Source organism: Euprymna scolopes, chromosome 7 (assembly GCF_053919585.1).
Source record: "Euprymna scolopes isolate OS-2025 chromosome 7, ASM5391958v1, whole genome shotgun sequence".
Classification (NCBI taxonomy): Eukaryota; Metazoa; Mollusca; class Cephalopoda; order Sepiida; family Sepiolidae; genus Euprymna; species Euprymna scolopes.
In genome coordinates this window covers 65,722,177-65,748,751 of record NC_136488.1, presented here as the reverse complement: position 1 = coordinate 65,748,751, position 26,575 = coordinate 65,722,177, and positions in this window count along the sequence as shown.

Here is a 26,575-nt window from a genome sequence, read left to right as displayed (position 1 = left end):
GCAAAGAAGGAGTATGGAAGCCGGGCGATAGACAGAGCCTATCTACTCCTTAAGCAATTTAGGTTTGCAAACCGGTGAATTTGTTTGAGTCACCAGCTCTAGGAAGGTTGTCATCCAAGACTGAAAAGGCCTCTCTCCCCTTTGGTTTAGTTTCAGAGTTTTCCTTCTCCTAGACGGATGATCTGGGAAGACCTACTGAGTCCGTCAGCCCTGAGAGGGTTTTCTCCGCGCCTAGGTTCTAATCCAGGTATTTCTGCGACCCCGCGTTGTTAGTGTTACTGGGTTAGTTTGTGGGGGATTATATCTCTACTGATTAGTTACACTCCTCAAAGTGATTTAGGGACATGCTATTTACTTGTTAATGGATAAAGGGGGTGGGTGAAGTTCATGCAGTGTAAGCGTCTATGTTTGTAAGAGGGCTTGTTAGGGAGGAGATAATGTGATTTTAGTCTTACCCTTTTTTATTTTATTAATGTTAGCTTAGGTCTAGTATAGTGTTACAGTATGAGTAGGTATTAAGAATTGAGCTACGAGTTGTGCCCGAGCTATTTTAGATGATAGGAGGGTTAAGATGTAAGTGCAATATAGCATGGATAAGACAGCAAGTTTTGAGTCATGCGTAATTAGGTGAATAGATATATGGGCAGGTTTTCAGTAGGTGCGAATAGAGTTGAAGTTGTAGGTATTTTTTAGTAAGAGTCATGGGGCGTTTTGCATAACAAGGAGTGTCGTTTCAATAACGTAATTAATCGTTGCAAAACTCGAGGAGACAGTTGTGTAGTGCATATCGCTTTGTTTCTGGGTACTTTGGCTGTTAAGTACCTGCCTTTGTGTGCATAGGCTGTTAAGTCCCTTACTGGATAGGAATGAGCTGTAATGCATGCCTTAGAGGTAGAAATGTATAGATGTTTAGTGATGGCTATTAAAACAGTTTGCATGTGAGGGATTAGGGGCTGGAAGTTAGCGATTCCACTACAGATGCGGAGCAATGTGGGAGTTTAGTAGCGGATAGGTTGGAAGGAGTAGATTGTTAGCGTTCAAGAGAAGAGGGGTTATTTATTTACAGATGGATTTCCATTAGGATTTGAGTTACAGGTAAGGTTTAGTTTGAAGAAGGGAGGAATTTTTTTTTTTTTTTATTATGCATGCAGGTAAGACAAACGCAATCGTCTTGGAGGTAAAATGTATAAGATTTCGTAGCTAGCTATTAGGGTTTTCCCTCCCAGTTATAGGGACAGCTAGTTCGTTGGGATTTGGAATTGTAGTCATTAAGGTCAGGCGCAGAGTGTTGCATCTATTCAGAAAATTAGCCCTGGTATCACAGTTGGTATTATGTATATTGCAGTTACAAATATAGTGCCAGTCAAATTATGAGCCACGTGCAGTGGTTTGGTATGGTATGGGTATCATGGAGGACACTTAAATACAAGCAAGCGTACAGTGATTGCATATATTAAGTATACTACTTAAATAAAGTTCTTCTGTCTTCTATAGTAGAAAGAAAGGTGGTCCTAGCTCTTCTATATTCTTGCATAGGCTATTCGTTATCGAGTAGAGTTCCTCTGACCATAAAAACGGATCGCGTGGGACTAAGTGTTAGAGACCATTTTTACGCATATGTAATTAAAATGAATTAAATAAATACATTTAAAGAGAAGGTATACACAGTTGTAAAAGCAAAAAGAGAAATAAATAAACAAAGTGAATAAATAAATAAAATATAAATAGAAGAAACGACTCGCATGGAAGCAAAGAGTTAAAGACAATATATGCGCATATAGTTAAAATTAGTCAAAAGAAAAAAAAAAGCAGTTGCCATTTTGGTAATATTAGGATTTGTTAAATTAACTTAGCTTATATTGTTTGCCCATCTTCAAAATTGTCGCGTCTGTCAGCGAGCATAACCCTGTTAGTGTGACGGCTTCCCTTCCTTTCCCCGGATTTTATATCTATTTATAGTGCGCACATGTGTATGGTAATTTTACTTTTTTATTTTTTTATTTTATTCTTTATTTATTTTATTTTTTTTTTTAGGTTAAACTTCTGTCTTCTATAGTAGAAAGAAAGGTGGTCCTAGCTCTTCTATATTCTTGCATAGGCTATTCGTTATCGAGTAGAGTTCCTCTGACCATAAAAACGGCTCGCTTGCCGTTGTAACTTAAAAAATCTATAAGAAAAAAACTATCTGTAAGATCAGAATTTCTTGCGATTTTTTGCTACTTATCTGATGAATTTCTGTACAAAACATCTTTAAGAATACTGCCAGACATATACATTTTGTTTTTTCTGAAATGTGTAAACGATAAGCTCAGCCGTTTGGGAACCTATGAGGAAGGGACTATCTCTCTGACACACACACATACACAACGTTACTTTATATATATATATATATATATATATATATATATATATATATATATATATATATATATATACTAGCATGAATTGTGCACCGACGTTGCCAGGTGGAAATATGACACAACAACATAACAAATTTAGTAAATGACGCCCCTAAAAAATAGACTACGGTTTCATTGAGGACTACTCTCGGCACTGAAAAATAACGGGCACTGACGACCGTAGCCAGAATTAAATTAATTTTCTTCCACTGTCTGGCATTGTCTGTTGATGAAAGCTAACGGAAGCCATTTACTGTCATTGTCGACACTAGTAGTTACTGACGATTAGTGTTGGTTTGGCGTTATTAATTGCGGGTACTTGCGAGTCCTGGCGTTTACTAGTGGGAACTGGCTGCCATTGCAAATAGCAGTCGCTGACGACCATGATCAGTGCCCGCTTCCATTAGACTGTTTCCAACAGAAATCGTCTGTTTCATCCTTAGGTCCTGGCGTTCACTGGCGGTCAGGAATTTATGATAATAAATAAAATCGAATATCTGCGATATCTGATATTTCTGGGCAGGCATAATTATTGTTATAATAATAATAATAATAATAATAATAATAATAATAATAATAATAATAATAATATATTATTATCATTATTATTATTATTATTATTATTATTATTATAACAATAATTATGCCTGTCCATTTAAAAATTAGGTTCTTATCGTTGAGCACTATTTGTTTAAATGTCAAAGCCGATCAGTTAGTCAACGTGCGTTGATCGTGATGTTATAATCATTTGATCATTCTACACCTACTTGAAAGACATTTACACTTGATAAATGTTGAATGTCCTCGCTGCAGCTCACGCTGGCTGAGGGATATGTTCCTTGCTAGTAAAGATGGTTTCGTGGTCGGGTTCGAATCCCTCAACTGGCGGTAATCGTGACTCTTTACAATTATTCCCGAAAGTATGAAACACTAGTATCTGTAGGTATTATAAATAATTATACTAATAATTATGTATATATATATATATATATATATATATATATATATATATATATATATATATATATAAATGATGTCAGACAAAATTATTGTCTCCTATACAGCAAAACTGGTTAAACTGAAAAGAGCAGATGCTTATTCAAAGCTATACAATCAGAGCATTCGTAGTTTCAAATTCTATATCTTATAAATTAAATGAAACCATACAAAGAAAAGCGATTTAGTATTACACATTTTAACTTTCACGATAATTGCGCAATCTTATTGTTATCTTTTCCTTCAAAATAACAGACAAACGAAGTCGTTTGCGTTATTATTATATTCTGTAAGTTCTGACAACTTGCAGCCGTTGGGCAGTAGAGGACAGATTAGGCAGCGTTGCATTTTATGGTGTTCCTTTCCATATTAACAGATATTTGTGTCAGTTTTGTAGCTCTATTCGATGACTGTAATTTCTAGCTTCAACATTCCTGTTCCTGTTCTCGTCGAAATTCATGGGATGCGAGCTGGTGAATTGCAACAAAGATGTTGAAGAAGTCACCAGCAGGAGGATTATAGCATTTTATAACGATGCTGCCGGGTTTTAAAAAAAATCTGTATCTGGGAATCTTTTTTTTAATCTTTATACAGAAGTTACAAAACCAAATATACGTTACTAAAACCAAGAAACCTAGAAACAAGCTCAACAGCAGATGTGCTTACAGTTATATCACATAGGATTAGCGAATCTCTCGACGGAGGCAACCTTTCTAGGACAATTGCTCTTGACATATCAAAGGCATTTAATAGGGTATAGCATAAAGGTTTACTTCACATCTCCAGCTATGGTATAGCTGGAAATGTCTTCTAAATTATTAAATCATTTCTCTCTGATAGGTTCATAAGAGTAGTAGTTGATGGACTAAAATCAGAAGCTCACAGTCTTAATGCTAGAGTCCCTAAAGGGTCCATCATTGACCCAACTCTTTTCCTGATCTACATTAATTATCTTCCAAATCACATCCTTACATCATTCGTAGACATTTATGCTGATGACATTACTATCTATGGTAGCACATCTAAGACCGTAAACGACCAAGTTGTCTCCAATTCTCTCTCCTCTGATCTCGAGCACGTGGTATAATTTGGATAGAGGTGGTTGGTTACTTTTAATACATCTAAAACCAAGCTCCTATATTTACATCATCAACGCTCTGACCTCCATCTGGCATCAATTGAAATGAATGGCTCTCGTCTTGGGGAGGCTTCATGTTTTTACAAGCTTCTGGGCTTGACCTTTACTTCTGATCTGAAATGGAACACGTACATCCAATCCGTTGCCAAGGCCGCTGGAAAAATGGTGCGATCCTTCTATCGATTTAGTAGATATCTCACTGCTGATGAAATTTTCTATCTATATAAGAGCCAGGTATGTCCAAGCATGGGTTACTGTTGACACACTTGGGCAGGAGTTACTAGAAAGACTTATCCTGCCTGGACAGAGTTCAAAATAGACTTCATAGCCTCTGGACAAAGAGTTTTTGTTTATAGTTCAGTAAAATAAAACGAGTCACTGCTTGTTAATTATTTTAAAATCGAGTTGTGATTGTATTTGTCGAGATAACTCTTCTGTTATAGCACTAAATTATCCCACACAATTCGCACTGTAATAGGTGTGGAAATTAAACATCGACTTCATATTGGCACAACAAGCAGACGATCATGGCCTGGACGTTCAAAACACGTACCCAAATTCACACCACTACTTAGTTAGTTCTAACGTCTGCCTTCACATCGCAATCACCTTTTTCAACCTCATAAACTATTATGCAAGAGAGCTGTTGCATTTGAAAAGTTTTAACGCCGTACTACCAGAACAGCCCGACTGATAAAATCAACAGTAAGTTCTTTGATAAGACAAGGGCGCGTTCAGAACAAATGCTTTTGTTTATAGCACAATTGAACGATATTTGACTTTTGTATTTTAAACTTAATTCAATAGTTACTGCGTAGATGCATATGAAGCTACCTCACGGTGCACTGCGGTGGGTCTCCAACTAAAGCAGCTGTAACGTTTTCTGGGTCTCAACACACGTTGTGCTCAGTTTCAGTTGCAACGCTGACCAAGACAAAGAAGTGGAAATGCTCCAACTTCTTTTTTATATCTAACAATCCAACTCATGATAACTATCGATTTAATTGTCTATATCTTCACTTATCTATTTATCTATCTATATGCTTATTCCTCTCCTATTGCATATACTCAGCTATATACAAATCTATCATGTTATGTACATCATCTGCTTTATCCTAATTCTTATCATATCCTAATTTTTATCATATCCTAATTTTTATCATATCCTAATTCTTATCATTTCCTAATTTTTATCATATCCTAATTTTTTATCGTATCCTAATTCTTATCGTATCCTAATTCTTATCATATGCTAATTTTTGTCATATCCTAATTTTTATCGTATCCTAATTTTTATCGTATCCTAATTTTTATCATACCCTAATTTTTTATCATATCCTAATTTTTATCATATCCTAATTTTTATCGTATCCTAATTTTTATCATCCCCTAATTTTTATCGTATCCTAATTTTTACCATATCCTAATTTTTATCCTACCCTAATTTTTATCATACCCTAATTCTTATCATATCCAAATTTTTATCATATCCAAATTTTTATCATATCCTAATTTTTATCATATCCTAATTTTTACCATATCCTAATTTTTATCATATCCTAATTTTTATCATATCCTAATTTTTATCATATCCTAATTTTCCCTACCCGTTTTCTTATTTTCGTTTTCTTTTTCTCCTTCTTCTTCGTCTTCTTCGTCTTCTTCGTCTTCTTCTTCTTCTTCTTCTTCTTCTTCTTATTATTATTATAATAATAATAATAATAATAATAATAATAATAATAATAATAATAATAATAATAATAATAATAATAATATCTCACTCTTTCTGTATATTATCCCTCCTTCCTCTTACCATTCTGTGGTCTTTTTGTCTCAGTCGCTTCATTTTCTTTCAGCTTAATCCCCATTCCTCTTCGTTTCTTTCTTTTTCCTCCTCCTCTCTCGCCTCATTCATTTTGTCCTTCTCGTTCGTTTTCCTTATTCTTAGTCTTCTACTTTTTGTTTCTGTCGTTTTCTCCCTCTACTTTTTTCCTTTCCCATTTGACCACATTCCATTAAGCTTTCTGGCATTTTTTTTATGATGTCGATACTCTTGATGTTTCTCCTTAACTGTCCGCTGTTGATATTCAAGCTGCTGTTCAAAGATCTTTTGTAACTCGCGCCATTGTCAGACTCGTAATCATTCTCCGCCCCTCAATGTCCTTCTTACTTACCCCATGCTTCTCTCCTTAGTTCACGTTTCCGTTTTTTCTTCTTCTTCATTATTTTCTTTCCACTGCCTCATCTTGAAAACACAATCTCTTCTAATTCAAAACGGTTTTACCTTACTAAGACAATAACATTATACCGACAATTTCAGTCAAACACCACACCGTCATTACTCGCGTGTGTAGATTCTCTCCTCTCTCGATTTCTCCCTCACACGCACACGCACACAGTCTCTCTATATCTGTCTCTGCCACTGCCTCTCTCTCTATCCCCGTCTCTATTTATTGATCATTCTACTATCAGTTAGGTTGGTTGGTTGTTTTTGTTTTACGGCATATCAACCCTTTTGGGTGATTTAATGCCGAATCCAGTGATTTTGAAGAACAATATTTTAATAGAGCATATTTGTTTTTTTAAGTCGGTTTCTATCTAACCGATAGTTGTGACAATAACAGGTACTACCACTCCGGGTCAGAGTGGATCTGGGAGCAATGGCAATTAAAGGGTGGCTCCACACTCCCCAAAGCCCGCAAGCTGAGGCCTGACCATCGGATATAGTTTAAGGTCATATCCAGGACCACTATTAATTAGATATGAAATCACTCTTTATATGATTAAAAAACTAGCTCTACCAAAAATTGGCACTCTGAATTAAGAGAAAAGTCTCAGTGTTCAAGTTTAGAATAAGTTACTGTAGGCGGGGGTGAGATATCTGTTTCTCTATTTGCAAAAGAAAAAACGCAAAAATAAGAAAAAATGCAAAAATATTGTTGTAATTAATTAGATGTTCGATTATATATATATATATATATAAATATATATATACATATATATATATATATATAATCGAATATCTAACCAATTACAACGATATTTTTGCATTTTTCGTATTTTTGCATTTTTATTTTATACATATATATAAATATACTAGCTGTACCCGGCCACGCGTTGCTGTGGTTCAGTTTTTTTAAAATGGAACACATTCCCCAATAAAATTGCATTTTGTTCGTTTATTTACTTTTATTATTTTTTGCAATTTTTTTAATCAATAAAAGTTGTTATTTTTTCTCCCCCAAAAAGATTATTTTTTTAACCATAAATTGTTAGGTGAAAGTTGTTTTTTTCAGGAAAACTTGCACCTTTTTTTAAAAGAAATTTGTCAGTAAACATTTCTCTTTGAAAACGGAATTTTTATTATAAAAAGAACAGATGAATGCTTTACATGAACACTGTAAATAGTTATGTGAAAGTAGAGAAAAATTTCATTCTTTTTTTCAAGAGAATGTACAAATTATTTTTTTTTAACAGATGTGCAGAAAATAAACAGAAAAATACTTCAACCATTAATTATGCAAAAAAATAAATAAAATGTTGATTTAGTGTTTCAACATAATGCTTATAAATTACGATAAAACTTGCTGAGTATGTGCTGTTTTACGGTTGTTGTAAAAATGGAACGGAAACTTAAATTTCACTTCGTTTTAATCTTTCTTAATTTTTTAATTGTGCCCCCCTCAAACGAATATAATCAAAACAGTAACATTCAACAATTGTACTTTATGTATATAAAACACAAAATATTTATTAAAAAAAATAAAATAAAAAAAGTTAACGAAAGGGAAATAATTCCATTTTTAAACGAAAAAGTCAGTTTGGTATATCTTTTTGTTATTTTTTACATAAGTCCAGCTTACCATTCACATTGGAAATGTCGATATTTATAGGTTGTAGGGTACGTTTACAACGAATAAACACTCCAATCTAGTAGATGTATCAGAATATTTTACACTCTTATCACGACACTGCGAATAAAATATAAAAATCTCGTAATTTCTCTTTTAAAAGTGGATTGTTTATTTTCTTTATGGATTATACTTCCACAATAAACTAATAAAGTTGTTTTAAAAGTAATAGAAATATCTTTTTTTATTTTTTAAAAAACTAATGAATTTTATGAACTCAATATTTTTCAATTTTTAAGCTTTAAAAATCTCTCAAAATTTTTCTATTTATTCTATTTTTACGATATTTTCAGGGTAAATGTGAAATTTCATGCCCTTTCCAATAAACCGAATATAATATTTTAGACAAACGTTTTTTTATTAATTCACGCCCACACCCCATTTTCAAGTGTCTAGTAAAAAGTAAATAATTAATTTACACACCAAAGTTTTATATATCACAAATTGAAGAGAAAAGGTCAATAAGTAATATATTCAAATTTAAAACAAAAAAAGTAGTGTTTTTTTAGAAATTTACCTGTAAAGTTCGAAGTTTAAAACCTGTTTTATTAAACCACGTTGTTTGTTTTTTCTTTTGTTTTTGTTTTTTTAATGAAACCCTGGTCCTTGCTCCTTTAATTGAAAAAAATAGGGCTTGAATTACATTTTTCGAGGAGCTATGGAAGACAGAAGGTCGAATGATTCACGCCTCCCATTTTGAAATGTCTATTAAAAAGTAAATAATTTACTCACCAAAGTGTTATATATCACAAATTGAAGAGAAAAGGTCAATAAATAATATATTCAAATTTAAAACAAAAAAGTAGTGTTTTTAGAAATTTATCTGTAAAGTCCGAAGTTTAAAACCTTTTATTTTTTTTTTAAAAACACGTTGTTTTTTTTTTGTTTTTTTTTTTAATGAAACTTTGGTCCTTGCTCCCTTAATTGAAAAAAATAGGGCTTCAGTGACATTTTTCGAGGAGTTATAAGCTTGGAAAAACGGGGTGGAATTATTCACTATTTTACACGAAATTTCTGACACACCTACCAATCTACCCATGTTAAGAACGGCTTTCGGAATAGACACCCCTAACCTTGCCAGCATACCCGAAAAGCTATAAAAGTTGATGTGTCGAATGTGAACGATGAGTTGGACGTAATGTAAAAATGTACCGAATTTAAAAGGGAACGAAATTCAAATTTCCGTTCCATTTTTACAACAACCGTAAAGCAGAGCATTTTATGCAAATTTTACCTAACTTACTGTATTAATGCTATTTCTTTAAGCAAAAAAAATATTTAGGTTTGGCTATAAATTCCTAAACTCATTTCACCCTAAATAATTTGGGTGACTGAAATAGGAATCTAATTGAATCTTTAATTTCCTGAATAGTATGCGAGAATTCATTTTTCTTCGAGTTATATCGAATTCATTAATACGGACTTTAGGGGCTTTTTTCGTAATGTTACTGTAAAAATTATGTTTTATTGTTACAAATTACAATGCTTTAAAAAAAGCAAAAATAAATTCTTGCGTTTTTTATTTACTACTGAAAACGATAACTTTAGTAAAAGTATTTTTTGTTTAAACTAAAAATAATTAGTTCATTATATTCTGCGATCATTATTTGATAAATACTGCAATTTTCATTAAAATTGGTTAATTTCCTGATTTTTGGTGAATTTTTAAGTAAAGGGAGGGGTCAAAATGTTTATACACTTTGAGCGTCGGCATTCATTTTGTCTGTACCTAACATTTTTCAATGAATATTTAATAGGAAAGCGATCACGTGCGGTTAATTTATCAATAATCATGTGATTAAACCCATTGAAAATTTACCGATATTGTAAACACATTCTGTTTAAATTAAGCCTGTAGTGTTTTTTTTAGTGATGCAGTGTTGGCAACTGAGATTTTAAAAATACCCGCGAGATCAGGAGAAAGAAATATCCAGAAAATTGCTAGATTTTTAACTTTTATCATCTGAAACTTTCAAAAATCGCTAATCCCACCCCAAAAAACCCTCCCTATTTTAACTTCCTACCATAAAAAAATTATAAATATAGTATATTCAACATATAAAATGTTCCGTGTTTTCTCACTATATTTTTCTGGAATTATATTGAAGCGGTTAGCTCCCATATTTTATCAGCTAGTTTTACCTGTTTTTTCAGAGAGGGTATCTTTTTTTTTGCAGGAAACAAATCATAAACTCTAACTTTTTATAATAAAAGTTAAATTGAAATATACTGCAAATTAAACATCACAATAATGGTGCAACATATTTTGAAATTAGAAAAATAAAAAAACAAAAAAACTTTGTTTAGCATGTTAAAAGTATTTAGGTTCGTAGATAATTAAATTCTACTGTATTGATATAATTTTTCTTTTTTGCTGTTGTTTCTTGCTTTTTACAATTTTCGACTAAATACTTCTAAATTTCGTATTTTAAACTAAACTTCGAAGGTTGGAATGCCCACCCCCCACCTAAAATGTACTTGGAAAAATCGATTTTATAGCGAGATTTAAGAATGGTTAGCCGAAAAAAAGGTGAAAAACAGAACAAATAATCAATAAATAATTGTTACCAAAGGCAATAAATGCTACTTTTTTTTACTTATATGAATTAATTTATTATAAGATATTGATAACAGTATAAGATCTAGATATGATCAGGTAGGTACTTTAATTAATAGGCTATGAGTCAGATTTGATGTTATGCATATATATATATATATATATATATATATATATATACCCATTTACACATTAAAGGTAAATGTTTTCCAGAGGTGAAGCAATTAATGAAGTTTGACTGGGTTCATAGAAAAGTGCTCAATTCCAAAGTAGGCCAAATATACTTTTTATTTGTTTTACCTAAGAATTTTAATTGCGCTACACATTATGAACCTGTTACAATTTATAAGTAACTAGATACCTCTTCAGACGATATTGCTTATACAATAGTGAAATCAGTATATATATATATATATATATATATACATATATATGTGTGTGTGTGTGTGTGTGTGTGTGTGTGCATGAATGTGCGTGTGTGCGTGTTTGTGTATCCTTTTATATGTGTGTATCGATATTTATATGAGGGTGAACATCTACGTATATATGTGTGCATATGTACATATATGGAGGAGCGTATATGTGCCTTTGCATGTGTATACGGACGATTTAATTGTGTATGTAAAGTTTAAATTTAATTTTTATTTTCCTGATTTTTAAATCGGTCTTTAATTGCTGAAAAAATCCAAGTTCTAGAAATCTTTAAAACTTAATTCGTAAATTTTAATTATATTGAACATTTAGATTCATGAGTTATTAGATGGATCGATAACTAAATCGATATACCTAGTAACATAGCGCGAATCAGCGTATGCAAATGCCGTCAATTGCAAAAAAAAGGACTAAAAAATAGATTTCACATTAACTGATGTCCTTTGATAGATTCAAAGATATTCATTCAGTTCATTCCGTTCAAAGATATTCATTCATTCATTCCGTTCAGAATTTAAATAATAACTGGTATCTTATTCGCTAAAATTAATAATAAAAAACTCAACCCTAATAATAAATCAACAAGTAGATAAAGAGAGAATATTAAAAAAAAGACTAATATAAATAAATATAAACATGAAAATATCTATAGTAACAGCGATGATATTAAATAAAAGTATCCTGTACCTATACAAGCTCATGTATGAAGAATTGTTGTCACATTTGGACCGGTTACTAGTCTCTCGCTCCTGGACAGGATTCAAAAGAGAGTCGCCAGCTTGATAGGCCCTGAAATGTCATCCAAGCTTACCACACCTGTCCTATCGACGAAATATTGCTTCCCTCTGTCTGTTTTACAAGTATTTTATGGTGGATGCTCTGTATCCCTTCGACGTGAATACCCCCAACAAACTCAATATACAGCAAAATCGCACGCCTACACAGTAGAGATCCCTAGATGTAAAAAGGTCGGCTACTTTAATAGTTTCTTCCCCAGAACTGCTAGACTCTGGAACTTCCTTCCGGGTTCATGTTTTCCCAACGGTACTGACATGCAGAAGTTCAAGTGTAATGTGACTAGGCGTCTTACTACTCGCCTCCTTCATAGTATATTCATGGATGTCTTATTTGGATCACGAATACTATGTAATTGTTTATATTTACTCGGGATTTACTTGAAGGGAAAATCATCTTCGTACCAGCAAAAAGACGTTAGATACCCGAGACCCGTGTCAAGTAGAAATTCTAGTTTCCCTCCTTATATATATATATATATATATATATATGGTGTCCCAATAAAATGTATACACTGTTTATCTCAACTTGCTACATGAATATGCTATGCTACATTTCCAAGAAATGTTTAGGCATAAAGAATGGCATTTCCAGCAGGGTGGAGCACTTCCCCACTATCATCATGACGTAAGAGCATATCTTTATAGTCACCTGCGAAACAGATAGGTAGGACGAAGAGGAAGTATCGAGTACTGTCCACGCTCACCGAATCTGACCCTTCCCCTGGATTTTTCCCTTTTTGGGACGTGAGACTGGCGGCATGCTTAACACAATGTTCACACCACAAAACGAATTACAATGAATGCGTTGAAAGCAACCATTGAAAGAAGATTTGTAAACATACCAATTGAACTGATTAGGAACGTTTTCGATTACATCAATGAGCGTTGTTAGCTGTCGATGGATCACAATGGCCAACAATTTGAACATTTTCGATAATTAGTTGGTTTCTATATTTGTTTAGAGTATTTTGATGTATGAAACTTTTATTTCTTATAATAACTGTTGGGTTTATGATCATTTAAAGCTTGTATACATTTTATTTGTGTCTGTGTGTACATTTCCCTACGCAATAATTCTCTCAACTTTAAGTCTACAGACTCAAAAATTTATATACAGGGTACTGAGATTTGGGAAAATCTTTGTAACCGGAAAGTGGCATAGGTTTAAATTAAGGCTAGACAATCGAAAAGAGGGGATGACTTCCAAAAATATCGGCGAAAAAAGCGACCCCCCTGCTTAAAAGTGCCCAGTTGAAGGTGAATATATTAATGTTTTTAGCCAATTTTTCGATATTTGTCGTCCAGACGGTCGAACTTCAAAACGATACTGATATTGAGAAAATCTGTCGCCTCTGTCGAAAGTTTTAGGCAGACATGCAAACATACATGCATGCATACATTTATTTATTGATAACTAAAAGTTTTCGACCCAAACCGATTATAAAGCTTGCCCTATCTCTCAATACTTTTTATGTAAAATTTCAACTGTTTAGACCAGAAATTGTCTGAGTAATTTAGTAGAGACCGCAGAGGTCAATTTTTTTTTAAATTTGACACCTATTATGACCCCTTAACATTTATTGTTTGAGGCTAAAATCACTTTATTAAGTTAGGTCTATGTCCACGGAACCTATATCTAAAATTTCAAGTTTTTAGACCCAAAATTGTCGGAGGAGGTTGGTAGAGTTTTCAAAGGTTAAATAATTGCACTTTGATCCATTAACAGCCAAATTCCTGACCGAAAACCGATTACAAATATTTTCCAAAATCTCAGTACCGTGTATATCAAATTTCGAGTCTGTAGACTGAAAATTGACAGAGTTATTGCGAAGGAAAATGTACATAGACACACACAGAGACAAACACTTTCACTTTTATAGATATACTAGCATGCGTGTCCGGCGTTTCCCGGGTGTTTGGAGGTATATGCTGAGCAAAAAAAAATAGGTCAATTTTTTAAACTTTGACCCCTATTATGACCCCTTAAAATTTATTGTTTTGGGTTCAAACCAAGTTATTAAGTTAGATCCATGTCCAAGGAACCTTTATCTAAGATTTCAAGTGTTTACACCCAAAATTGTCGGAGGAGTTTGGTAGAGTTCTCAAAGGTCAAATTGTTGAACTTTGACAACTTAACAGCCAAATTTCTGGCTGAAAACTGATCACATACATTTTCCCAAATCTCAGTACCTTGTATATCAAATTTTGAGTCTGTAGACTGAAAATTGAGAGAGTTATTGCGTAGGAAAATGTACACAGACACACACACGCAGACACGTTGACTTTTATATATATATATATATATATATATATATATATATATTTACATACATGGAGCTTATTCTGGACTCGCAGTGTTGTATCACACTTTTAATTGGCTTTAGGCACTGTGACACTATCAAAATAATGATCTCACGTCGCTCACATATTTCACTGCTAATTTGAGATATGTTTATGAAAAATTGTTGCACACTTTCATTCTCAAAATCCTTGGCCATCCTCTATGTTCTTCGACACAAAGTTTTTGTTCTCATTAGGGAATAACGAAGATTTAAAGTAAAGCAATACTTTTCAATTAAGAATAGAGTTTTCTAATAATGTGAAAATATGTAAAGAAGATCATATATGAGATGTAAGTTTTTTTAAGTTCATTATGAAAATCAGTTACGCAGGTGTTAAGGTAATCGTTTAGAATTCACCCACCTTAATAAGATTGTAACGATACCATACTCGTTGTCGTCAATTTTATCCGGTTTCGGGCTCACTTAGAAGAACTTGTTTATTTAAATGCACTAAAGCGTTGTGCAGCATGGAACAATCAGTGTTTTCTACGAAGTGATTACATATTATCAAGATTAAAAGCAACTCGAGGATAAGGAGAAATGACATGGGATTATTGGTAATTGACAGAAAAACAACTTATAGGATGAATGAGCAGTTGGTGACTATGGCTAAATGTTTAACGACACGAACTGAAAACACAGACACACTTTTACTTTGGGATGTGGGCAACCTTCACGTGGTCACATCGTACATTCCTAATGTCTATTTAGAAAAATTCTAACTAGAAATATGGGGAAATGAATACTAACAAAAATCATTTGATTCAAACAAAATGAATGAATGCTACTCTCCAGCAACAACAGGGAGATGTCGGTAGCTAAGTAGTAAACGATTCGACTGAAAAACTTTGGTGTGCCGAGTTCGAATCCACAAAAAAAACACTTTCGTCAAACCAATACTTGATCTCGCATCTTACCATCCCCCGAAGAGGAGGTAAATAAAATAAGAAAACGGAGCATGATTGATCAGATGGAAAAAGTAAAATACTCATGTGATCGGTTCATAAAAATAATTGCTGGATATTTGATATGAAGACGACCATGTTATAACGTACAGAAAAACAGTTCGATGACAATGTGTTACGCAGAATAAACTCCTTGATACTGTGCTCTGCTTGAGGGAGTTCCAACTGACGTTCGGGAGATGAAGGAAAAATACTTTTTTCATCGTAGTAGGGAGACGAGTTCTTTGCTATGCATGTCTTACGAGTTGAAATCGCTTATTTTCCATTATAATATCGATTAGAACGTGAAGGTTGAGCTGGCAATAAAATCTTGACATCCGACTTCGATAGGACGTGCAATGGTTGTCCAGCCATTTCTGACAATTTTTTCTCGTATATTTTCATAGCTATCCAACTTGCACAGTGTGCCAAGTCAAAAAGTTTTTTTTTTCAAATGTAACTATTAATTAAACGAAAACTTCTTTCAATTTAACGGAGCAAATGACCTTAACGTTATTTAAGTTAAAGTTACAAGTTGGCATTCTAAGTGGAATGTATCGCGCCAGTTCGTGCAGCAATCCAACAATTACGACCTCTGTCTATTTTTACATAAGGATATTGAACTATTTCCTCCTTTAATAAATTAATTGCTTTACTATTGATATTTCAAACTTGTTCGCAGTAACACAAGATACGGTCAAAGCCTTCGCACAAGATACGGTCAAAGCCTTCGCAGATAATATGGGAAGACTGCCAACCTCCAAGATATTATAAATTAATGCGAGCATTCCCTAAGAAGTTACACCTGGATGCACAATGAAATATTGGAGGTTGTTACCTCCAATATTTCATTGTGCATCCAGGTGTAACTTCTTAGGGAATGCTCGCATTAATTTATAATATCTTGGAGGTTGGCAGTCTTCCCACATTATCTGCATTAATCCGATGTATTTAAGCCCCAAGCATAAAGGTTAACTGGTATCGAAAAGATATCGTGGGCTGCCTTTATAAGAAATCTTAAATTTTTAGGCTCTGTGTATTAAAAGTCGCGCCATGTGATTTTCCTATTTTTACACTCTGCCACTTGGTCCACGCTCCTTTGACTTACATTTGGAGCAATTCCCTTTGCTTTATCAAGATTAGAAATTGCTTCCGAAATCATCTTTCTCTGGTTAGCAGGGGATTCTTTTGGCCACCTAATATGTGGGTATAGACCTAAACATGCTCTCCCACATGGCATGACACCGATTATTTCTTTCATCAAAAGGGCCAATTCTGCATCTTCTACAACTTGTAATGCTTCTATTTTTCAACCAGTCATTACAACTGGGCGTTTTTTTTTATAATGGGTCCCAGCATCTGGAAAAGTCCCGCTTTACCCAGCTTATATTCTTCAATAAGTGGCGACATTAAGGATTTTAACTTCGTTTATCAACTATATAATGTCACATTTGTATAAACTTACTGATCAGATGTTCCATTGTTTCAAACTTTTTAAGTGACACCTCGCTAATATATATATATATATATATATATATATATATATATATATATATATATATATTATTTCTTGTTTCTACATAAAATCTTATAAGTAGATAAAATATGTTATGACGACTCTTAGTATTTATTTCACCAGGGTTCTAGACGTGAGTAGAGCTAGGTAGTACATTATACAAATGCATATTGCAATTAAGTTTTACAAACTTGTCTGCGTTTTATCTTCGTAAGAATTCGTCAAGCTAATGCATTAGCTTCACAAAGCTAATGAGGATGAAACGCGGGAAATTCTATGAAACTTGCATATTTTCAAAACTTGTAGGTTCGATCCTCGGCTGGGGAAAGGTGTATGTCTAGCCGCATTGATGAGTTGTGATACAACTAAACAGTACTGTATGTGGATGACAATTAAAGCCCCCTCTTTGGGTTGAGCAATTTGTAAATATATTTTCACCCGGCACGTATTTAAGCTATTAAGCGAAGCCCACTATTAATTTGTTTGTAAACAAGTTGATGGTTAGAGCACTGTTGCGACGGGTGGGTGTGGATTTAATACGCACTCAAGGAGAAATATTTGCGGCACTGATTCGTACCCTGTTCGTGACAGCCACCGACCGTCAATGCGACGGTTGTATGTTCGATCCTCAGCTGGGGAATGGTGTATGTCAAGCCGCACTGATTAGTTGTGCTACAACGAAACAGTACTGTATGTGAATGACAAATATATATGTATATATATATATATATATATATATATATATATATATATATATACACGCACACATTGAGTCTTTCTTAACGTCAAATTTTGGGGTATATGTATATGTGTTTATTAATATATATATATATATATATATATATATATATATAGGTAGTCGCTTACAACAAATATATACATATGTATATATATATATATATATATATATATATATATATATATATATATATATATATATATATATGAGCACTCCCTTGCAGTATAAATGGTACTATAATTTGAATTCCCGATGATCTAACTTGAATGTCTAAAAATAGGTCACATCTGTTGAAGTAGTCAGCGGGGAGAGGGGCGTTGGCCTTTGAAAATTGTTTGACGACCACTTGATGCCCATGTGTAAAACTTACTCGACCATAATATCGAGATCTTCGGTGTCGGCAGATGCAGTTTGAAAACCACTTAAACACTTTTACGTCAGGGACACTGGTAAAAAATAAACTATAATATCGCAAACACACGAAACACACGCACGTACATATATAATATATCAGACATGGGCACACACATAGGTATTCGCACACGTGCTCACGCAGATACATAATAAAAATACACACTTACTACACACACGCACACACACAAACATTATATATATATATATATATATATATATATATATATATATATATATATATATATATAGTCCAGGTTTCATAAGGTAAAATCCTGATTTTTATAGCATTTATTTATTAGTGGGTAATAAAGCTAGTAATGTGAACATTTATTCATAAAGACACATTCAAGCTTTGCTATACTGGCATGGCAATGTTTCGATCTGTAGTTATTATACCAAATTAATCCATGCCAAAAAAGATCAACTGTTAAACTCTTAGCTGAAAAGTAATAAAAAGCTTTAAAAATATTATTTTAAGTCGGATCACGCGATGTTCAGTTTTTAAAGCTAAAGTTTTTCATTTACGTCTTATTGCTTCGTTTTCCCTATAAACACCTAACTGGCAAGAAAATAAACTATTTTGTCTGAGATGATTTTAGTTATTAATAATTCAAGATAGAAACATTGTCATGCCAGTGTAGGGAATTTGTGTACATCTGCATAAATATTCATTCCAGCGGGACTTGTGGAAATTCTACAGGAGTCTGATTCATATGTAATATATTGATGTTGGCATTCTATAGATATTCAGCATAAATGGAGACGCTCTGAACGTATTGTAGCTAATTTATTAAAACTGCAAAAGTATTTATCCAAGCTAGTAGGGATGCCTGGCGTAGCCAGGTCGTGAAATACGCTTAAATATGATATTTTAATTCCTGCAGATTTCGTATATATCATTTTAGAGTTAATGTTCTATTGATTCTTATATGTAATAAAGTTTCGATTTAAAAAATAAAACATATATCTATATGATTTGGGTTCATCAGATTAAATCGAAACCGAATTCCAACTCATATATATATATATATATATATATATATATATATATATATATATATATATATATATATATATATTTCCTTGGATTTTACTTGTGCAAATGGAAATTCAATTAACTTTCTTGAAGTTATATATTTGGAGTTTACCGTCACTGGATTATTTATCTTCCACCAGACTATCCATTCATGTGTAATCACCTTTTTCTTCACCATATTCCCTCTGCTTCACTTTTGTTTGTTTTCAAGTAAGATCTTTGATTTACTTGTTGTTTCATCAAATACTTTTGCATGCAAAATCCGATCCCGCATTTTGCTAATTCTTACCCTCTTATGAGAAGTATTTCTTCGAAACTCCGCGGATTAAGGACTATCCACTTATCTAGTGTTTCCTTTTTAGATTAAATATGTTTTTAACTCATTTTAAAGTGTTTTTTAACATGTCTTATTAACTGTTTGCTTGTATATATATATATATATATATATATATATATATATATATATATATACGTGTGTGTATGCGTGTGTGTGAATGCGTGTGTTTGTGTGTAACTTTAGTTCCTTCAGCTATAATCGAAACCGAAACACTAATCTTATGAAGAATTCTTGATAAATTACTGATAAAAAAATAAAATAGATTACTAAGATGCAATCAGCTAAAATCGAAATCGAAACCATCCTTTATGAAGAATTCTTGATTATTGGAGTGTCATTAGCTATCATCGAAACTAAAATCAAAACTTATGAGGAATTCTTGGTAAAATTATTTATAAAAAAAAAATAGATGACTTTAGTGGCATCAGTTGTAATCGAAGCAGAAACCAAAACTTATGAAGAATTCTCGGCAAATTTTTTTTTATTATTGCAAAAAATGAAAGTACATGACAATTACACAGCCCCGATGTACGCGAGACACTGAAAATAACACACAAGCTATCGTATTAATATATATATATATATATATATATATATTGATGAAGTATAGAACAAGGACACCAGAAGCCGAGAAGCTCAACATGGACACATTTCAATCGACGCCAGTTGACTGTCAACGCAATGTCATTTGTAAACAATGTCATTTAGATGTCATTAAAATTATAAAATAATACACTTCAATCAAAAAAATGGCCTCCCACATCACGATAGAGAACGATTTGGGATTTTTTCACTAAACTATTATTTTATTTATTATGATAATTGGTGCATCCTATAAATACAATTCGTACGCTTACAATGAAATAAGCTAATTGGATCGTCATAAACGGTTTATTACATCAATGCACAGTTCTAGAAAGCTTTGCATATATTCATATCTTGAGAAATCTCTGTGGCCTGAAAAAAATTCAATAAATACCTGTTTCAAATGGTTAAGTAAACAGAACATTTTTAAAAATTGAGAATAAAGTTATGTACTGTTAATCTTATTTCGTTTGTTTATACTACAAGGTGGTCAAAAAGTCAGGTAATATTTTAAAGAAAAACGATATTAGCAATACACGTATATTTAAGTACCATACATTGAAATATAAAATGAAACAAACATGAAATATGTTTATTTTGTTAATTGTCGTCCATTTCTCTCTATCAATCGCTGGAAGCGATTAACCACTGATTGTGTAACACGTGTAATCATGTCAGCTGATATCCGCGCAATCTCCTCTTCAATAAATAACTTTAAAGACGCTATTGTATCAGGCTTCTTGCCATAAACGCTATCCTTTACGTAGCCCCAAAGCCAGAAATCAGGAGGGGTAGTTTATATATTACACTCAAATATTTAAACAAATAATATTAAATGAATAGAGATTATAATGGATCATATTGTTTTTTTCTACCTTTAACATGTTACCTGACTTTTTGACCACCCTGTAGTTGTTTACAGAAAAAAGGAAATAAAATTGCAAATCCATGTTTGCAATGTGTCGTTTGTATAGTAAAGTTGTTTTTTCTTTTTACATAGGGATCACCATTTATCCAAGCCAACAGGCAACTCGAGGACAAGGGTTACAGAGGGTACAGTAGTCAATTGGAAAATATATAGCAATCGTTAATAATGGAAATTTGGTAAATTTGTTAACCTAAGTGGAGCAGTTCATCAAAAACCTGTCTACGTTGGACTTGAAGACAACCATATTATAGTCAGCTGGAAAGCAGGCAAACAGAAGACAGTTCCACAGGCGTGCAGTTCTAAGAAAGAAACTTTGTTCATGAAATCTGCGTTTAGGTTTAGGTACAGATAAAGAGTGATGGAAATTATTGATAGTGTTTACAGCTAGACGAGTGTTTCTTGTGAAAGTTTCGCGAGGGGGACCATAGATTGAAGCACATATGAGCATTTGCCATGAAAATAACGATAAAGCAGGGAGAGGCTCACAGCATCTCTTATGTGAGAAAGGGTTACAGAGAAGAGAAAAGGGGTACCCTCCACTAAGCTAAGAAATCTATTTTGTCAATGCAAGATAAGTCCTTTCTAGCAGCTCCTGCCCAGATGTGATAACAGTACTCCATCCTTGGACATACTTGGCTCTTATATAGATAGAGAATTGCATCAGCAGTGAGATATCTACTGGATCGATAGAAGGGTCCCATCATTTTTCCAGCGAGTTTGCCAACAGATTTGATGTATGTATTCCATTTCAGATCAGAAGTAAAGGTCAAGCCCAGAAGCTTGTCAAAACATGAAACCTTCCCAATACGAGAGCTATTCATTTCAATTGATGCCAGATGGGGATCAGAGCGTTGATGATGTAAAGACAAAAGCTTGGTTTTAGATGCATTAAAAGTAAACAGCCACTTCTTTCCCCATTGTACTACATGCTAAAGATCAGAGGAGAGATAATTAGAGAGGACTTGGTCGTTTACGCTCTTTATATGCTACCATAGATGGTAGTGTCAGCAGCATAAATGACTCCGAATGATGTAAGGATGTAAGTTTGTAAATTAAACTAGAGTTTATATTTGATGCATAAAATTGCCTACGACTAGAAAGATTGCTTTTTCATTCACCGAAGGCAATAAAGAGAGACATCAAAAAATCTAATTTAAAAAAAAAAATCTCGATCTCTACTTTCATTTATTAAAATGTTTTGTAAAAAAATAAATAAAAAAACGCATCCACCATAAAAAAAATATACTACTTACATTTTGTTTAAAATATATTCTCTCCATTTTTGTTTAAATAAATATTTCCTTTATATAAAAATCGACGAATGAAACAAATAGCTAAGTATGTTTGTTGACAAATGACGCCTATGTTAGTCGTCAACCGGTGTCGATTGGAATGTTTCCCGGTTGAGTCTCTCAGCTTCCGGGGTCCTTAATTCATACTTGCTCTCACACACACACACACACACACACACACACACACACACACACACACACACACACACACACACACACACACATATATATATATATATATATATATATATATATATTCTACACTAGAAACATATTTTTAGAAATAAAGACAATGGATTATTAGATAAGAAATTCAAATAAAAAGGCTTAACGAAGATTAGCAATATTGTTTCAAAACTGGGAGCACAATAAACATTAAAATATCGAACGGCTTGAGTTACCTGCCTTTCAACATTATGGATACTTATTAGGATTTTGATAACTTATAATTCAATTAAACCTTTAAAATTTCAAACGTACAAAGTCATCTCCTTTCTACATCTAAAATATCCGATATTCGTAAATCTTAATAGGAAGGAACGTAAGAAAATAAAAAAAAAACTAAAAATATATTGAGATCCTTAATTTTAAATGAAGAATAATAATAAACTAAGTATAGAGTAATGTTAAACTTTCTTTCCTTATTGAGTAAGTTTTAAACAGAAACCTTTTTTTTAATCACATAAATAGGTTACCCGATATTTTTGTGAAAAAACCAAGCAAATTCCAGATACGAAACTAACATAGAATCGCAACAATATAACTTAGTTGATTAGTCCGGATTAGAAAAAATAATTTAAATTAAATAAAGAATTAAAGAAATTAATTAAAAAAAAATTAATGAATAATATTAGTAAAACATATTAAGTGGACATAGGTAATTAGTAGTAAGGTTGTATGATAATTTCTTTGAAATTCTTTTTAAATGAAGATAAGAAAACAGGTATATATATAAATATTTAAAAAAAACATTACAAGAATAAGATATAGGTAAAATATTTTCGCTTGTCTCCATTATGTTTCATTGTTAAAGTGTTTTTTATTGAACAAGTCTGACGAAAGGTTCTTAATGTGAAAATTTTCAAACGACATAATGTTTAGATTTGTCCGAATACTCTTGAAACAATTGTAACTAACGTTGAAATACACTATTTGTTGCTATCAATCAATTCTTTAATGTTTTGGTTTTTGTTAAAACAATATATATATATATATATATATATATATATATATATCTGCCTTCACACATACATATCTAGATACAATTTTTTGGCCCTTAGGCCGGAAGTAGAGTACAATATCTGTGCGTATACTATACTTTATATCTCCAGTCAATGAAGAAGAAATAATTTTAGATTGAGAAAATTTTATTATTATCTTAATACAGATTACACTTTGCGGACGAACCTTAATTGTCGCCACATTAAGTCAACCTTGCGTTTGTCCTTGTGGAAATGCAGTTAGGGACTCATATATAAAGACTTATACACATAAATTTACATACATACATACTTATACATATGAAACCGCATACACACATATAAAGCATTAATATAAATGTGCAGGCGTGAACGTCTCCTACACACACGCACATGTACCCCCACACATAAGTGATACACGCACACGCATACACTAATTCATACACACTTAACGCGTGATATCCCATCGCTTAACCCTGTTAATTAATCCCCGCGGTAAACGAAGAGATCAAAATCGTTTACTACGAAGTCCCACATTGAGTATAAAATTAAATTATGCGAGATGGATGCTATGGTTATTTTGTTGTATCAACCGAATTTAGGAGAGACCGTATAATCCGACTACAGCACACTCACACGCGCGCATATATATATATATATATATATATATATATATATATATATATATATATATATATATATGTGTGTGTGTGTGTGTGTGTGTGTGTGTTTAGCATTCAAATGTACTCAAATATTTTTTTAATTATATGTTTGATTCTTAATTTTAAGCTATTTCACAAGATTACATTGTAAATGCCAAGTGTGAATTCAGTAGTTCCACTTAAAAGAACCGGGTGTATACACAAACACACACACACACACACACACACACACACACACACACACACACACATATATATATATATATATATATATATATATATAGTAATTTATAAAATATATATGGCGATTAAGCTACACTGAATATTCTGCGTTTCATCCACTATAGGATTCGTCAGGCATAAACCTGACGAACCCTATAGTGGATGAAACGCAGAATATTCAGTGTAGCTTAATCTCCATATATATTTTATAAATTACTAACTAGCTCTACCTACGTATTGAGCACTTTTGAAGTAAATACTTAAAGTTTACGCATAAATCTATACTTTCGTATATTAAGTTTATGTGAGTAAATGAAGTAGTTATATATATATATATATATATATATATAAATATAAATATAAATATATATATATATATGGGTGGCTGCTGTAAGAAACACACGATGTTGTGTCTTCTACGATTTTTTCTTCTTGCGGCATAATAGTCAAAATTATAGAGCACCAATGAAAACTCGAAATTATGATTCAAACTTATATATTTCAATGTTAAGAATAGTGGAGTAAACATTGATAATTCTTTTTTAACAACAATCAATATTTGGCATACTCTCCTCTTGCTTTTATTCATGTTTTCATATTATTGGCTAAATTGTTGAAGGTGGTAGGATTTATTTCATGCCAATTTCCATGAGGTTTAGCCTCTAATTCTTTTTTGATGAACATTTGTTCATTCTTACTATTTTCCCCAGATGGGACTACAGAGCTTCAAGTGTATTTAGGCCTGGGAATTGAGTGCGCCATTGTAATTCCTTTTTCTACAAACCAACCCATTGAAAATGTTGACGTATTGCATGAAGCATTGTCATGTTAGAACATTACACCACTTAAAATGTAATTATTAAATATTTTAGTAAAAGAGGTTCGTAAAATCTGGTTCAGCATGTTGGTTATGAGTTGTGGAGTTCATTCTGCTCTCGCATGTGTACAACAATCCAGTGGCCTAAGAAGCCAAGCAGCTCCAAAACATTACGCTTACTCCTACAAATTTTACAGTTGGAACCACGCAATAAGTATGCAATGCCTCTCCTACCTTACGGCGAACATAAACCGCTCCAGGGGTGCCACAAATCTGAGGGAAAAAATGAGAATTTGCTTCAATTGTTTAATAGATGTTATGGATGTGTATTGACATAAACATTTCAATTGTTTCTTTCAAAGTTATTAAATAGAAGCTGTTAACTTACCTTAAAGTAACTTTCGTCAGACTAATCAATTTTGGCCCAATCATCAGTTTCGAATTTGTCATGTTTTTATTTGCAAATTTCAGTAATTCTTTTCTTTTTGCCTTGAGACAAGTGCAGTTTCTTCTTTACTTTGCATCCTTTCAATCGCGCTTCTAATAGCCTTCTTCTCACTGTTCGAGCTGATATGTTTTTGTTTGCATCCTCCCTAAGTTAAGCAGCAAGCTCTGAAGAACTTTTCTACCTATCTGCAAGGGATGCTCTTTTCAAAGATCTGTCCTCCTTAGCAGTTGTAGACTTGTTATGGCCTTATCCTTTTCTGTGTTTGAAATATCTTCTTTCCTTGTACCTTTTAATCGTTGCTTGAATTCTCTTTCTTGAACATTCTATCTTCGTAGCAATTTCTACCTGAGAATATGATTCACCAGATAAAGCAACAATTGTGCCTTTCTAATCTCTGAAAACTGCTTTTTGGTGTCATTTACAACTGAATATATTATTACAACATTGGCAGGAAACAAATATTCCATGAAAAACAAGAAACAACTTTTAGTATGGCAATGAATCATTTTGAATATTGGAATGAATTTAGTACGAAACTCAACTAAAACTCTTGAAATAGATTTTAAAGCTTATAAATACTAAAATCTACTGTTAAATATTTTACATTTGCTTTGAACTGTTCACTGTACAATTCTTAACCTTTAAATGCGTAGGTTTGAACTATTATCGAAGTGTTTTTTATAGGTGCTCCATAATTTTGACCGTGGCTGTATGCACGAAAAAAACCGGTATCGCAATAATAATAAGTTTGTTTCTGCATAATTATTCATATCTGTAAAAAATGTACCCCCATTTAAACATGCACTAGGAGCTACTTCGCATAGAAAAATAAATATTTGGATCTTTGAAATGTAACTATATATA